This window comes from Lemur catta, chromosome 12 (genome assembly GCF_020740605.2).
Source record: "Lemur catta isolate mLemCat1 chromosome 12, mLemCat1.pri, whole genome shotgun sequence".
In the NCBI taxonomy this organism is placed as follows: Eukaryota; Metazoa; Chordata; class Mammalia; order Primates; family Lemuridae; genus Lemur; species Lemur catta.
Window position 1 is genome coordinate 24213946 of NC_059139.1, and position 16957 is coordinate 24230902.

The 16957-nt window shown below is 39.4% G+C and overlaps 1 non-coding gene across 1 annotated transcript; it reads left to right on the plus strand.

The window, feature by feature from the left end:
• Window positions 1-1476: 1476 nt before the first annotated feature.
• Window positions 1477-1629, plus strand: LOC123648733. The gene has a single exon (XR_006738752.1). It is a non-coding gene; the product is annotated as a small nucleolar RNA SNORA62/SNORA6 family (small nucleolar RNA).
• Window positions 1630-16957: the final 15328 nt, after the last annotated feature.

Genomic DNA, 16957 nt, shown 5'->3' on the forward strand with positions numbered 1-16957 from the left:
AAAAGGAAAGTGAATGAACGTAGTGTATCCCATATACAGCTTGGACCAAGAGAAAACCTCTCCTGTAAAATCATATATACTCTTTTCTTCTTCCCGATGGCTGGAATGGAGACAATGCCCAGTGAAATTTTGTAATTTTCTATTTTTTTTAAATGTCTTTATTTAGTTTTGGCATTAAGGTTATGCAGGTCTTATAAACTGAGTTGGGAAGTGTTCCCTCCTCTGTTTTCTGAAAGAGTTTGTGTAAGACTAGAATTATTTCTTCCATAAATATTTGATAGAATTCACCAGTGAAACCATCTGGGCCTGGAGTTTTGTTTGTGGGAAGGTTTTAAATAATAAATTCAATTTACTTAATAGTGATAGGGTTATTCAAATTTTTTACTTCATTTTGCATCTGTATTGGTAACGTGTATTTTTTCAAGAATTTGTTCTTTTCATCTAAGTTGTGGAATTTGTTGGCATATAGTTTTTCATAATGTTTACTTATTATTATCCTTTTGATGTTTGTAGAATCTTTGGTAATAACCCTTCTTTCATTCCTGATATTGGTTATTTGTGTTCTTACTGTGACTTTGGAAACCAAATGTTGGAAATGTTGAAGCCACAAGACCAGAAGCACCTGCTTCATATTGTTACACACACAAGAAATAAACATTTGTTATATTAAGTCACTGAGATTTGGGGAGGTTGGTTGTTATAGCAACCAGCATAACCTTACTTAATGCAGATTGTCATTATTGGTTTATATGTTTATATTCCTCACTCTACTGTGGGCTCCTGGAGGCCAGGGGCTGTGATAATACTGATTTTGGCATTTGTTTCAGTGCTTAGCACAATACTTGGTGAATATTAGATTTTCGATAAATGTTTCTTGACTATAAATGAAGGACTGAAATCATTCCTATATATTTCTAGTTTAGAAGTTTTCTTTCCCTGAGATGAGTGACTCAACTCCAACCAGGGGATTCAATCCCAACTAGATTGCTTTATTTTTTTGTGCCTCCCTTGCTTTTCCCCACTTTTCTCCTCCCTTCTTCTCACTACTTTCTTTGTTCTGCCTTTATTCAGAACCACACATGTGGATTACTCTAAGAGACCTTTTACTAAGGTAAAATCTCTTCGATTCTGATCTGCTAAAAGGGAATTCTGAATAATATAGACATGGGCTGGGCTTACATTTGCTTTTTCTTTCTTACCCAAACAAAAAAACAAACAAAGTCAACCAACTGAAGCACAACGACTTTCAGAACTCTATGCAAATGACTATGTAAAAATGGATCCCAGGAAGGAACATTGAGATTACCTGGAAGAACAAACTCCTAAAGGATTCTTTTAGTGATATCAGGTTTAATCCCTTTGCATATAAATGATAGACTAATTACAAATTATATTTACTTAAAGTAGGCATCAGATTCATATTTTGGTACTTCTTAGCATATAGTCCTATAAAATAATTTCATCAAAAATATTTTCTGTGTACATTGTTAGAACTTGGAGTTGAGGTTACTGACTGGCTGGTGAGCTCACAAGGGTAGACAGTGTGCTACATGAGCTACAAGATTTTGCTAACACCACAAGGGTATCTGGCCCAATGAGTGGAGTTTGACAGTAATCCTTGCTATGAATATAACGTTAACAAAACATTTTCTAATGCAGACTTTCACCAAATTGGATTAGTCCTCTTAAATAACAAGACAGCATTGGTGAAGGGCTCGCTGTGTTAAGTGAGATGTTAACAAATGTGGTACCCGTTGGACTCAATCTCTTGTCACCCTTTCTTCTTCACCATAACCTTGAACACATAACCAACCTAGCCTCTAAATGACTGTGAAAGACACATGGAAAAGATTCAGGTCCTCTGAGGCCTTCCAAGACCAGCCAACCTGCCAGCTGACCTCAGACACACAGGTGAGCCAAAGCCAAGATGAACTGAGCATGACCTAGATCAGCAGAACTACTCAGCTGATCCACAGAACAGTGAGAAATATTAGATTATTATTTTACGCCATTATGCTTTGGGATGTCTTGTTATACAGCAACAGCTGCCTCCATCGCAACAATGATGTTTACTACTCACGAATCCCCATTTGAGTGCATATCAAGGCTTTTCCTCATAGTGGTTTAGGCTCTAGGCTCTGGAGCCAAACTGCCTGGGGTTCAAATCCCAGTTTTTTAACTTATTTAACTTTTCCTAGTGCCTAGCAACTAGTGTTAAGCATGTTAAATAAAATGCTATGTTGCCAGCTCTGTGGCAAGTGGCACTTGAGATCTCCTTCTAGCCCTTCAATAATTCTGTGACATAGATAATATGACCTCTGTCCAGTAGATGTGGATACCAAGGTTCAGAGAAGTTGCACAATATCAGAGTTAGTAAGCTACAGAGCCAAGATTATGAACTCAGATCTGACTATACTTAAAATCATTCCATTATTAATACCTGGCCACAGCAGCGTAGCTAGTTTGGCCTTCTTTTGGATATTTGGTCCCAGCTTCAGCTTTTGCCTCCAGTAGGATTTTCAAAAAGAAATTTAGAAATCTAAGTAGTATAACCAGAGCAGGAGAGGATGTAATGGAGAAAAAAGTGGGCTGTGCCAAGCACTGGGTTTCCCCTTATACTTGCCTAAAGTTACCTTGAAATTAAAATCCTGTTTATATGCCTCAGTTCTGGTCATGAGAAATGGACATAAATGGAAACCGTAATGGCTGAGTCTCGTTGGTTTAGTCTATTAAACATGTCCTTAAACCTGGCTTCCTGATGGACATGAGGGTAGAGGCGGGAACGAACTCAGCTGAACTCGCAGATGTGAGTTATGGATTTTTCAAAGAAATGCAGTTTTATTTAGATAGATGACATTTCCATGGAAAAACTGGTGTTTGGAAATCCTACTGAGCAATTATAAGGTAATTTATATTTAGCCATCACCACTTCTCCATTTCCTGCTGAAGTATATGGAATTATAAATTGAATAAATTGCTTAAACAACACCTTATAGGCTTTTTTCATTATTAATTTCGTGGGAAAGACAACAATGACAGAACAATCCTAAATTCTGGATTCCAGGATCTAGATTTTATAATTCCTTTATTCATCTGGATTTTCCCATCCAAGTTTTGATTGTTTTCACCGACAGACAACAAAATGAACATGCTCAGCTTGTCCCTTTCTTATACGCATGCTAACAAGTCATTTAAAAAAAAAAAAAAAACTCAAACCAACGGGAGTTAATTCTATGGGAGTAGACTTTGGAAAAAGCCTGCATAACCCACAGCCTGGATAACAGGCCTCTGCACTCTGGATTCTGTTCTGAACATACTTTTCAAAATATTCAGTTTCTGTTTTTCTTTACACTGTCCAGTAAAGGAGAACCAAACTGCCATTTAACAGTTCATGCCTGGAACCAATCTTAAATGACCCAGGTTTTTCTGTCTTTTATGTGTACATCAGAATCCTACAGTGCCTCCACTGAACATTTGGGAGCTGTAATCCGCCACACGAGTGCAAGACTAGTAACTTCATGTATATGGTGATGAATGTCTCTGCTAAAATTGATGGACAGCCTTCCATGTTGGGAGCTTCCTTGCTGAGAATCAGCCGTTGTTGCATGCACCCAAACCCCCTTTCCAAGGGATAGGCCAGTGCCAAGTCCAGACTCATGGACAGATAATTATTATCATATAAAGTAACTTCAAAGAAAGAGTGGAATTCTGTGGCCATGAGATCACAGTAGATCTGAATGAAACTTTTGCAGCGTTTCATTAGTTTTTCCCTGGAATAGTCCAGGAAGTGGCATGCACGAGGCTTTCTGGCTCACAGATTTGCTGTGCTTCTGGCTGAAAAAAATATTGAAATCTTAAGAAATATGTTTATTGTGCCCATATCTTAAGAAGCTTTTACTTGATCTTGGCAGGCCAAGCCGCTGTTTGAACAATTGAAAACATCTTTTTTAACTGTTTCCAGAAAGCATTTGCAAACACCCTGAAGTAAGGTTACATACTTACAATTTAGCTCTAAGCCTCAATTAAGGCTGTTGTTGTATAGTGTTTGCTGCCTCTAACAGCCTGACACCATCATAATATTACACAGTATCCCGAGATAATGAGAGGAATGCCTCACATCTGCTTATACTCAGAGAACAAAAGGGAATTGGAAGGATGTGTCCTGTAACACTTGCAAAGTGCTGCCTTTGCTTGTGGGAGACACAGGGTGGATTTTCCCAGGAATTATTTTGCTGCCATCCGGGGAAAATGGCATAATGTTCTAGAGAAGTTGGAAAAAGCTTAACATAGAGATAGACCACTCAGGCTGGGGCTTGGCAAGACTGACCTCATTAAGGGAACCATTTCTGAATAAAGAATGATTTTTTTAAGTTAGTTTATTAAAATAAGAGGAACTGGTTTCAAGTGGATAGTGGAGAATACTCCAGAGATAATGAGTCTTTCTGACTTGGATCTTTGCTCTAATCTGCTCTGATCTCCAATGTTGTCCTCTAGAACCAAGTGATGGGGAATGATGTTGACTATGCCCTTCTAATACTTTTAGCAATAGACTCTTGGAAAAAGGCGTGAAGTGAATTGTCCTTATGCAGTATTCTGCTTTCTTGGGGTCATACTCTTCAGAGACAAAGATCATCCTTCTAAGTCTTCATTAAGTAAGGATTTGAGACATGACAAGGAGAAATAACCCACACAGCAGGTAGGAGAAGGCATAGCAAAAATGGAACCCAATGTGCATGCTTCTGGCCTGTGAGGCAATGCTGTGCTTTTGCCTGTTTAACATCACTGTAGGAAAAAACATAACTGGCTTATTAATTAACTGAAAAAGAGGAAACAATAATTGACCATGGTAGACACTTATTGGTTGACTTTCCAGTACTTTCTAGTCTTACCCTTTCTCTTTCTCAACAGAACTCTAAATTTCCTGCCTTGCAATTTATTAGGTATTGTCCTGATTCGGATATCTCTGGAAGCAAACCCGACAAAAAGACTTAAGTAAAAGTAGTTTATTTGGTAGAAATAGTGGTAGGAGGGGTGGGGAAGTGAGACAGGGAGGATAGAAAGTCAATAAAGGGTATGTGCTACAGTCTCAATATTTGTGTCCCCCCCCAAATCCATATGTTAAAATCCTAACCCTTAAGGTGTTGGTATTAATTAGGAGGTGATGACTTTGGGAGGTGATTAGGTCATGAGGGTGGAGCCTTCATGAATGGGGTAGTGCCCTGATGAAAGAGACCCAGAGAGCTCTCTTGCCCATTTTACCATGTGAGGATGCAGCAAGAGGACGGCTGCCTATGAGGAAGCAGGCCCTCACCAGACACTGAATCTGCTGGTTCCTTGATCTTGGAATTCCCAGACTCCAGAGCTGTGAGAAATAAAATTCTATTTTTTATAAGCAGCCCAGTCTATGATATTTTGGTATAGCAGCCCAAACAGACTAAGTGTGCTAATCAACCACTGTGAGCAGCTGGAGTTTGAAACCCCTGGGAAACTCTGGAATGATGTATAGAATATATCTCAGAGTTATCCCAACCAAAGAGAGAGGTTGCTCAGACAAATCTGCCAATTCCCTGCTAATCCTTAGCTGGGGGCTGCTTCTGAGGGCGTTGACTCTGGAGCTTCTAGCTTGCCCTGTGCATGGGCCAAACATGTTGCTGGAGTCAGAAGGGAAAAAAAGGAGGGGGGCCTTCAAGCAGAGAGTAGCGGGTGTTTGCAGGAAGCAACGTTGGCTGAGTAGGTTGAGTACTGTGTGGTGTGTGTGGGCACCAATAGCACTGCTTCAGGGCTTGATCCAGCCCTTCCCCTCCCCCTGCCATCTCAAGGGATAGATTTTGATTGGCTTAAAGCAATCTGCATAGTCCATTCACTTGGACACTTCTATTGAGTTGCTATTTGGGCACGTGACTCAAATCAGTCTATGTCAGGAACCAGATTCAAATCCCAGACTTCAGTTGGCTGTTGCAAAACTCAACTCTCTCTTCCCCATTAGATATGAAGAAGCATGAAGACTTGGAAATTGCTAGCAGCCGTCTTGGGAGTACATGAGGAGAACCAGCTGAGTCTGCAGTCTCATAGCCAAGGCTGGAGGTAGAGAAACGGTCCCAATCATAGAATTTGAGCCCAGAAGTAAGGCTTATATAAAGCTGCATCAGTTTTCCAGGCTGCTGTGACACAGTACCAAAAACCAAGTGGCTTAAAACAACAGACATTTATTGTCTCACAGTTATGGAGGCAAGGAGTTGGCAGGGCCATGTTTTCTCTGATGGCCTTAGGGGAGAATCCCTTGTCTCTTCTAGCTTCTGGTGCTTTCTGGCAATCCTTGGTGTTCTTTGGCTTGTAGATGCATCACTCTGATCACATGGCTGTCTTTTCCCTGTGTGTCTTCACATTGTCTTCCCTCTAGGCATGTCTGTCTCCTTGTCAATATTTTCCCTTTTTATAAGGACACCAGTCAGATTGAATTAGGGCCCACCCTAATGATCTCATTTTAACTTGATTACCTGTATAAAGACTCTGCTTCCAAATAAGGTCACATCCAGAGATCCTGGAAGTCAGGACTTCAAGAAATCTATTCTGAAGACAAAACTCAACCTATAACAGAAGCCAAACCTATTTAACTATGATAGAAAGGCATTTTTTTTTTTTTTGGTTTAAGGGCATTTGGGTTGAGGCTTTCCATTGCCCTCAATGACATCTTACATACTGATTCCTTGACCTGTGTTTATGAATGAAAGAAAACCAAAAACCCCAAATCAAGTGAGGGACTTTGCTTCTGAGAGTTAACGTGGCTGACACCACAAGAGCTTGTGAGCAGGCACCAGCATGACCATATGCATTGCCGAGGTACTCAATACAAAAGTTTACAAAGGGTCTCCTTTCATTCATTGATTTAATAAGTATTTCCTGAAATCCTGTCTTCTCTTCTCTCTGTGCCAGGTACTATTCTAGGTACTAGGAATATAATACGAAGCAAAAAAGACACACTTCCCTGTCCTCATGGAGCTTACATTCTAGTAGGGGAGACAGAGAAATCAGTAAAATGTGGAGCATATTGGATAATACTATAGGCATAGGAAGTGTCAGGGAAACTTGGAATTTTAGCTCATATGGGTAGAGTAGGCCTCTCTGGGAAGATGACATTTGCTTAAAAATGTCACACCCAAAGGAAGTGACGTAGTGATCCATATAGATGAGTTCCGATGGGAACGTGGTATCGATTCTGGGTGTAACTGGAAGCATAAATGGGTTAAAAGCAGGAAAAGCTTATCCGCAGAGGTGAGGCTCTCTATCTCCTCCAGGGCACTATAGGTAGCAGCTTTTGCGTTTTGAAGGAAATTTGGTTTATTTCTACCTGGCCTGCCTGAGACACCTGGAGAACTCTGCAAACCACTGAGTCTGCAGAAAATCAGTCGTGGCATAGGTTGAGTCCATGGGCCATGACAGGCTAAATGTGGCTTTAGGAGCTTTAAAGGCTGAGACAGCCCTTACCAGCCATTGTGAGTATTCTCTCTGACTTAAGGTTTTGGTACTATGAAAAGGATTAAGAAGGACCAAGTCTGCTGTAATATCCCCTGTGGTCTATTATTTTTAACAGCAAAATATTGGCTTTCTAAAATACCCAGACATACAAAGTGTGGCTGTGTGAAGTGTGCGAAGGCCCAAGGCTGATCCTGTGAGCACCCCATGAAAATAAGTGGTATCCTTCTGGCTATAGTCTCACGAGCTCTTAGGGATGGATGAGATAATGTACAATGTTTTAGACTTAGTTGAATGTACTATTTACATGAAAGACTCTTCATGTTCCAAAATAATGTTGAGAAGGATAATTTGTCACTTTGCCAGTTTGTACCACTTAGCATAACATTTTTTTTTAACAACTCCAGATTAAGACAGCAACCATCAGTTAAGTAAACAAGCATTTACTCTAGTGCGGTTGGTAAAAATAGTTATGCTCTACTGCATTATTTATTGCTGCTGGATAGCAGCTACATGAATAGTAAATGATTGTGAGTTTCCTGTGTACATGGTAGTAGTAATGATGAATGCTTGCATACTTGAATAGGAAACTTCAAAAATGTCTCCTCTGTAGGCAAAATTAAGTTATTGAAATTTGCAATTGATATGTTGTTAGTTAAGGTTTAAGTTAACATGCTAAAAAAATAAAAATAAAAGTAAGAGAGCATCCCAAAATTCATAGATATTAACAAGAAATAAGTTTGTTTCTTTCTGTTGTAACAGTCTAGAGATAGATGAGCAGTCTAGGGTGGGCAAGTGGTTCTGTTCTCTAAGGTTACCCGGAGCTAGGTTTCTTCTGTCTTGCTCTGCCATCCCTTAGGTTGTTGTCCTCAGCTCCTTAGTCTGAAGCTGACTTACTATCCCTATGTTTGCTTTCCAGACTTTAAGAAGGGTAAAAGAGTATTTAGAGAAGAAGTTTCCTTTTTAATGACACAGCCTGGAAGTTGCACATATCTCTTCAACTCACACCAAGTTGGCCAGAGCCTACCTGCAAAAAAAAAAAAAAAAAAGAAAAAAAAGAAAAAGCCAGAGACATCCCTAGCTGTGTGGTCATGTTCTGTGTTTAAACTCCTGGGGTTCAAATATAAAAATAATGAAAGTTAGAATGGATGTCAAGAGACATTAGCTTAAGTAAAAGTGCTGTGGCTTCCCGCATGTGAAGGAATGATATTTGGACTATAAGGCTGATAAAATTTTGGAAGGTTTACTTAAGAACCACCAGGTAGTGATAGTATGATGTTTTCCTCATGGTCTTACAGTTCGGTTGGAAAGATATGCAATTCAATAGAAATTAATGATCAGGTGTGAAGATGTATTGGGGAGATATCGAGTACTGCAAGAACACAGGGCAGGAGAACCTAACCTAGTCTTGGGACAAAACAAACAGTGATGGCTTCGTGGGGGGATATTGTTTGGGTGGAAAGTGGAAACTGTTCCAAGGGTGGGGATCAGAGACACGGTGTAACTTTATCTAAGAAATCTTCCAAAGACAGAAGTCATTTAACAAGACTGCTGCAAAGAATCTTACCCCCAAGGCAGGAGCAAAGGGAAAGCTATGTAGAATTTATCCAGAAAGGAAGTAGGATTACTGAGCTGGAAGGAAATTTTCTTGGCACCAGTCTTGTAGCAAAGTATAGAGTCATGATGAGCCCCAGATTCTGGGTCATCTGCAGTGATTTGAAACATGGACCTGGTTATTGTTTGGCTGCAAGCACCAATAAATCGATCAAGCTTTTCAACAAGAATTAGAGTATTCCTATAATTCTTCATTAATCATGTCTTTTGGAAAGGTAGGAAGTGGTAGAAACCACATCTGTTTGGTTGTTTGGCACCAAAATATTAGCTTTCCTAGTGTTTATCTGGTGTTTCTTTACTAAAAAATGTTGTAAGTTTGAATCATGATGAAATCTATTTTATTTGGAGAGGTGCTTTTGAGAATGAATAGCAAATTGTCTTGGATAAAACAAAAGTCAGGAAAAAATATTGTAAGATAATGATAGGGTAGAAATGGAGGAACTTACTTAAATATTTTTGCTAGTTTGGAACAAAACATCTCAATTTTTCCTAACTCGGAACAAGCTATCTCCTTTTCTTGGTATGTATATTTTTATTAGGTTTTGGTTAAAGTGAAGATTCTGAGCTACTGCATGCTTTTAGTTTGATCTTTCTTAAGATTATTTATCTATAAGCACTTACTGAGTACATACTATGATTAAGCGCTGCTAGGTATGCCGGGGGTTGCAGGTTCTAGGTGGTGCTAGACACTGGGTGTTAAGGCTCTGACAATGCAAAGGCAAACCCATTTCATGCCACCATGGAGCACAGTGCTGGACTTGAAGCATACCACACCCAAGTTTTACTTCTGAAATGCCGTATGTCTTTTGTTGGTTATTCAACCTCTCTTTTGTAGTATTACCCTTCTCCCTTTCCTGCTTCATTCCCACCCTATGGCCAAATCCTACCATTTCCAGTTCTTTCACTGTGGCTAGGATATGATTCTTGTTTGACACACCAGGAGTTTCTTTTCCAAGACTGTTTTGAGAAGGGTGATTCTGAAAGTATTTCCTGGAAGGAGGGGTAGCTTCTCCATTGTAGTCCCTCCATGTTTTTCCTCCTAAGATACCAACTTAGGTATCTCTTGGAATTCACTGTCAAACTGAGGCCACTTCCATTGCCCACTGCATATCAGAGACATGCCAGGTAGAAGAACGAAATATAGTGAGGTAATTTCTCCCAGCATCCTACAGGATAGTGGCATGGAGCGGGCCCTATTATTGCTATATGCTAGGCACTGTGTCTCATATATCACCCCACTCCACATAAGGAACCACCCAACAGTCACACATTATTATTCCCATTACATGGATGAGGAGGTTGAAGGCCACAGAGATGATGTAACAGCTGTCTCCATGGAGCAAGATCCAAACCCACCTCTCTCACACTCCAGCGTTCATGCTCCCTCCCCTTAAAATGTTTTTCCTTGAACTGGTGCAATCCAGACACTTAACTAGTCTGGTTGGGCCCATTACATGGATGAGGAGGTTGAAGGCCACAGAGATGATGTAACAGCTGTCCCCATGGAGCAAGATCCAAACCCACCTCTCTCACACTCCAGCGTTCATGCTCCCTCCCCTTAAAATGTTTTTCCTTGAACTGGTGCAATCCAGACACTTAACTAGTCTGGTTGGGCGAGTCCTGGTCCTTTTAGGAATTCAGGTGAATCCCAGCCATCTGGGAGAGTAAACTCCTCCAAGACTGGAGCAAAAAGGGACAAACTGAACTGAGAAAGGAAGTTGGCTAGAATATTATTGCTTAAGCTGCTGTCTCACTGGCAAGAACAGATCATTTTTGTTTAGCAAAATAATTGGAATTCATCACCCCATCCTCCCTTCAGTTGGACCTTAAAGATACTAATAAAACATTTCCTTTTTAAAAAATTTCTGGGGTTTCGAAAACTTGTTCCAAATTTATGTCCAGACCAGGTGTGCAGAGAACACATGTGATCACCTTACACATAGCAGAAGTGGTTCTTGCCCTGTACGTTGTGTTGTAATTGTCCCCCCATTGACTGGGCTTCTGGAAGGTAGGGGGGCAACTTATTCATTGTGGAATCCCCAGCACCCAGGTAGCGCCTGGCATATGGCTAAGTGAATGTCCATTGAAATTAACCAGTATCCCAGTGTTTCTTATTCATAACTAAAGGAATCCAGTTTAAATTTAAATAGACAAATGTCGATCAAGTCATTTCAAACTTTTTCTGTTCCTGGGGAAAGCATGAGCTTAGTTTACTTATAGTTTTAACGGTAGGGCTGGCATTGTCTTTGTGCCATATCCCACCTTCTTTAGGGGAAAGACCATTAGCTGTGACAAACTGATTTGGGGGGCTACAACTCCTGGTGGTCCCTTGAAGAACCTGACAAGTGGGTAGTAACATTTGTAACATGTCCATTCTATCTATGAATGTAACTGTCAACTTTTCCAAGCAAAAAATGAAATTTGGAGGGAAATTAGGGGAAGCCTGTAATAATCTTGAAATATATTAAGTTTGGAGAGCTGCTTGGAAAATGATTAACTTTTCACTAGCACAGGAAGAGCAGAAAGCACATGAATGAGGACAGCTGCTCTGTGGTCTGAGCGGGTCTATTTGCATTTTCATTGTTAGGATAGCCATGGCCTTTTTACTTATGTTGGGAATGCTCTGGTGGTTAGATTCAATGATTTTCTTTATTGTGACTTGCAGATCAATCTCCTACATGGTTGTTCCATTTAACCTGTATTCCCTGGGTTATTTCTTAAAGCAATTTATTGAACATTATCCTAAATTGAACTGCATTTACTATCCCCTGACCCAATTACTTAAGTGGTGCACATCCATTTGATTTTGATTGTCTGCTCTCTTGCTATTTGCTTTCCCTCTAATTTTACTATTAGTTGCAAAAAAGACTATTTAGTTCTGGAGTTCCTTCCTTTCCAAACCACTCTCTGTTTGAGCAGTAAAACTCATCAAGGCAGCTCTTCTAATTTGAAAAATCCCAGTTCTTCCATCTGAGCATGGTTTCTGTCAGCAATTCCATTCTACAAAGATTTATGGAGTGCCTACCTTCTGATAGAACTCAGCTAAGAGCTATCAGCTTGCCCCCTTTCTCCTTTGGAGTGAGTTTGCTAGGCAAATTGTCTCTGATCTCTGAGTAGGGTATCTTAGCTCTGGATCCTGTCAGATGGTTTTCCAATATCAGTGTCAACTCCTCTGGGTTCCTTTCAACACTCCTGTCACAGTGCACAGCAAATGTCCAGCAGGTTAGTTGGCTGCAGTTATTTGTGTGTTCATGTGTTTGTAACTTCCAATTCATGAACAAGCCCTGTTCCTCCAGATGTTCTCCCATCCTTATAATGGTTTCTACACTTTGTCTACTAACATTTGTATAATATGCTTGGTCCTGGTTCATGTCTTGAACCATTAAAAAAAAGTTCAGTGTCAATACAATTTGTCATTTCCCATCCTTAGGATTTTCCCTTTAAACTTCTGAACTTAAGAAAGATTCACCATCTTCCTTCATTTCACGTAACCCTTGTAAACCAGCACTATGTTTTTATTGGCCTTCAAACTGAAGTAGAGCTAGCGGTGGGAATGGAAATGATTTTCTCCGGGAAACCTGATTATTTATACTACATGAGTGAAGACATCTTTAAACAGGTCTCCCTTTTGGTTTTTTCCAATTTCTACCCGGGTGTGAAAGTGACATTTTGTTAAGCTTTCCCATTATTTGCTAATCCCCACCTCCATCTTGTGAGGTCAATGCTGCTGTCACCAATTTGCTGCTTAAATCCCATTAGGACCAGTTCCCCACGTAACCCACGGAGAGCCCAGTTGCAGGTGGAGTTCTCCTCGCTTGAGGTGTCTGACCCTGCAGAGTCCCAGTCAGTACAAACAGGATTTGAGCTGTTCTCATGAGGCGGAGGAAAGATCTTGTCTAAAGCCACTTAGTAACTCAGTGGATGAAAACCCAGAAATTCCAGATTTGTGGATATTTGCCCTGATCACTCAACCATACCATAGTTCAAGCCGCAGGTTATATTTTGAGTGACAGCGATTTGATTCAACCATGACATTGAACAGGAGACTGAATTACCAGGGTGTCGAGTTTACCGATGAGAAAGACAAAACAAATAGAAGAACTGGTAGCAATAGAGAGAGGCAGAAGTTGGTGGCAAATGGAAGGAAATGGAATCAGTCTGTGATGGGAAAGAGCTGAGACTGTGGGGATTATGCTCATGAGCCTGTGAAGCATGTTTTAAAGCCATGTATAGTTTAGGTCTTCTGCAAAATGCTATGTTATAGCAAAAATAGGGCCCTGCTTCTTAGCAAAATTAAAATTTAAATTTAAAAAAGAACACTAAAATTAAAAAAATAAAACTATGTTTGAAAATATGACCTTTGGCCTTAGAAATGCTTCTCCTTTTCTTTCTTTTTGGATTTATTCTATGGCAAATGGAGAAGGGTTTGATTACTCTCATTTTATCCCTGGCCCCTTGCCTGGTGGTGTCTGGATTCTCTTACCGGTGTGAGGATATGGCCATTTGGCAAATAACTGGAGGAAATATGACAATTTTTTTTGTTTGCAGTTGTATTGTATTCCAAAAGGAAATGTGGTTCTTCTACAAGTTTACTATGATCTTAAATATCTGGGCTCTGATACAACTGTGCACTCATAAAACGGGGAGTCCAGGCACAGCCTTTTGAATATTAGGTGCTAAATGTTCTTTTTATGGAATATGCTGATTTTCTCCATTTGAGATTCAAAGCTTCATGTAAAAATATTCTTCTCCACTGAGGAATAGCATTTTTTTTCCCTCTAAAGAATTAAAGAGGAATACCTAATGTAAACACTTAGTCTGGTGTGAATAATTTCATTCTTGGCTGTAAGAAGCTTTTGAAATAGGTTCATTTAAAGGCTTGAAGTTTTGCATGCAAAATATAATGTTTCAGAACTTCTCAACCCTCACATTGGGTGCAGCATATTTGACAATAAGAGATCAATGTTCTCTGTTCACTGTCAGCTATATACATTTCCCTTTCAATTTATTTGTTTCAGTAGAATGAGACTGGCTACTCTTGGCATTTGGCATTCGTTATAGTAGCTTGTATTTTTTCCAGATGACTTTAGTGTATATGTCAGCACTATGTACATAGAACTCTATTTTTTTTTGAAAAAAGCGAAATTCAGCCTAACTCTTTTATATAGAAGAAAATAAAGCCATATGGAAAGATTTCATTTTTCAAGTGTAGTTTTAGAGGACAGAAAATTTAAATTCTGCTTTTGTAGAAAGCAGGTTGAGCTTGTTTTGTGTCATTCTCACTATTGATGCTAAGTTTGCACTCGGAGCATTGCACTGACTCTTGGCTTCATCATGCTCAACATATCTTTTGCCGTTGCGTTTAGACAGATGTGAAGGGTAAGCAGGACTTGGGCAGATATTTTGGATGGCCCAACGAAATCAGTCATTCTTGGAAACTGATGCAATCTAGGTTTCAGAAGAGACTGTAAAGCCCCAAAGACCTTTATCTGTTCCACAATGATGCATTGGTGGAGGGGAGCCTCCATCCAAGCAATGGCATCTGTGGCCCCTGGTGGATTGACACTTGCAGGCTAGCTAAAGTGGAAAACACTTTCCCAAGATAGCTGGACCGCCTGCATTTGGAGATCTTACCACTTTGTAGAATTTAAAGAAAACTCTCATGGAATCACGGAATAAAGATGTCAGCCAAGAAACGTCCTGGAAGACATCTGCCCTGTATATGTGTGTAACAATCTGCTGTTTAAAAAATAAAAATCATATGCAATGTAGCTTGTGAACAATATTTTGCTTGAGAAAGATAATGATTATGAAGAGAAATACATCTGGGTCTGTTTAAAATACCACGCACCACACTCACTCATGAATGTGTAAATGCTGATTGCAATTAGACATGATTGGTGGCATCTCTTCTCACCACCAAAATGGGCTGGAGCAGGCTGGAGCAGGCTGGAGTTTTTGAGGACACCTTGTGATAGATGGAAGACCCAATGGGAAAAACAGATTCCCATAGGAAAGGCCAATTGAAAAGATACAGCCATAAAGGGGAGCTTTAGGGGGCATTTTCTTTACCAGTAAGCTGCTCCTGGCATTTCAGTAAGAGGAGACTGGTGGCTTGGACACTATGGAAAAATCTGGGTAAGCATATTCAAAATTGCATATTTCTTAACAAAGTGATTGGCAGCAAGTATAGATTAATATGAAAGATTCAATAAAAATTTAAATTGAAAACAGCTGTAAAGTTATTAAAAATCAAGTATGAAGGGACAGTATATTCTTATTTTTAGCTGTTTCATTTTTTTCTGGATTCCTTTTATTTTGGTGGTGTCTAATATCTCTGAAATAAGACTTTTGAGCTGTCTATTTCATTGTTGTAAATAAAATTTAAATATTTTGATAAATATTTTGGTGTTTTTAATATCTAATGTAATATATTTCAAATTGCAGGTTGCAAATGATTAGTGAGTAGAAGAATCTAATTTCATGGCTTGTGACCAGTATCTTTTTTTCTTAACCTTTTATCAAGTATAATGTACATACAGGAGAGTGTATACACAGTTTGATATATTTTCACAAGTTGAACACACCCATGTAACCAACATCCAGATCAAGAAGTGCTAGTTCCCTTAAAGCCCCCCTCATGAATCCTTTAAATCACCATCCCTCCAAAAATAACTCACTGGCCTGACTTCTAAAAGGATAGCTAGTTTTGGCTGCTTTTGAACTTTATATAAATAGAATCATACGGTATGAACTCCTTTGTGTCTAACATTTTGCATGGGATTCATTCCTATTACAGCAAACAATTGTAGTGCTCCATTGTATGACTATACCAACATTTATCCAGTCTACTGTTGACGAGTCTTTGGGTAGTTTCCAATTATTTGGCCTTATGAACATTGTTTCTGTTCATATCGCTTCTGTAAGCATTATAAAAAAGTCCAGTGGTAGATGCATGTGCTTATTTCTCTTGAGTATGTGCCTAAGAGTAAAATGTTGGGTCCTAGGCTATGGTATGTTCAGCTTTAGTAGATCCTGCCAAAGAGTTCTCCAAAATGATTGCACCAATTCAGCATCAAATATAATAGAATAAATATGAATAGAACAGATTAGAATAGAATGGAAAGAAAATGGAAGCCTATATCACATGCTGTAGTGATAATTATTGTTTCTTCAAACTTTTGTTTCAATTATAGATATTTCTGTTTGTCCTAGATTTCAGGATGAAATATACTACTTTTTCTGAGTTATCATTAAAACAGCTTAAGAAATACTTCTCTAATCTGAAGGCTCAAGTCCATACAATTATATTGACTGCATTGCTTTAGTGAGCAAATTGTCCTGGTGCCAGTGAGTAATAGGAAAGGCATAGTCTAGAGCAGGGAAGTCATATTTTAGGATCTGGACCAACTTTTGACAATAATAATATTTAAAAACATGTTTTGATAAGAGCTACACAGAGAAATGAAGGCATAAGTTTGAATAATCTTTTGAGATATTGTGACAGTTAAAACAACACCCTGGATAACTTCATGCTGTCATTTCTGGTCCTTGGTCCTGAGAATGCCTGTGGAGGGTCCTTTATAAAGCCTTTCCTCATATACACTGCACTTCCAGCTCACCTAGTTCCTCAACCAGGGACACCAACCACTCCTCATGTCCAGGGCAAAGAGCAAATTCCATCATAATAAGGAAAATGGATAGTTCACATACAAAACATATTTGCCTGAGTTTCCTCATTGATCGTCCAGAGTGGTTGAGACTCAATTAAGAATGTAACAGGCATCATAAGAGAGAGTATAGTTAGTTGACTGCCTGAGATCATATCGTGGCTCTGTTACTACCTACCTACATTTTCTCATTCTTCCCC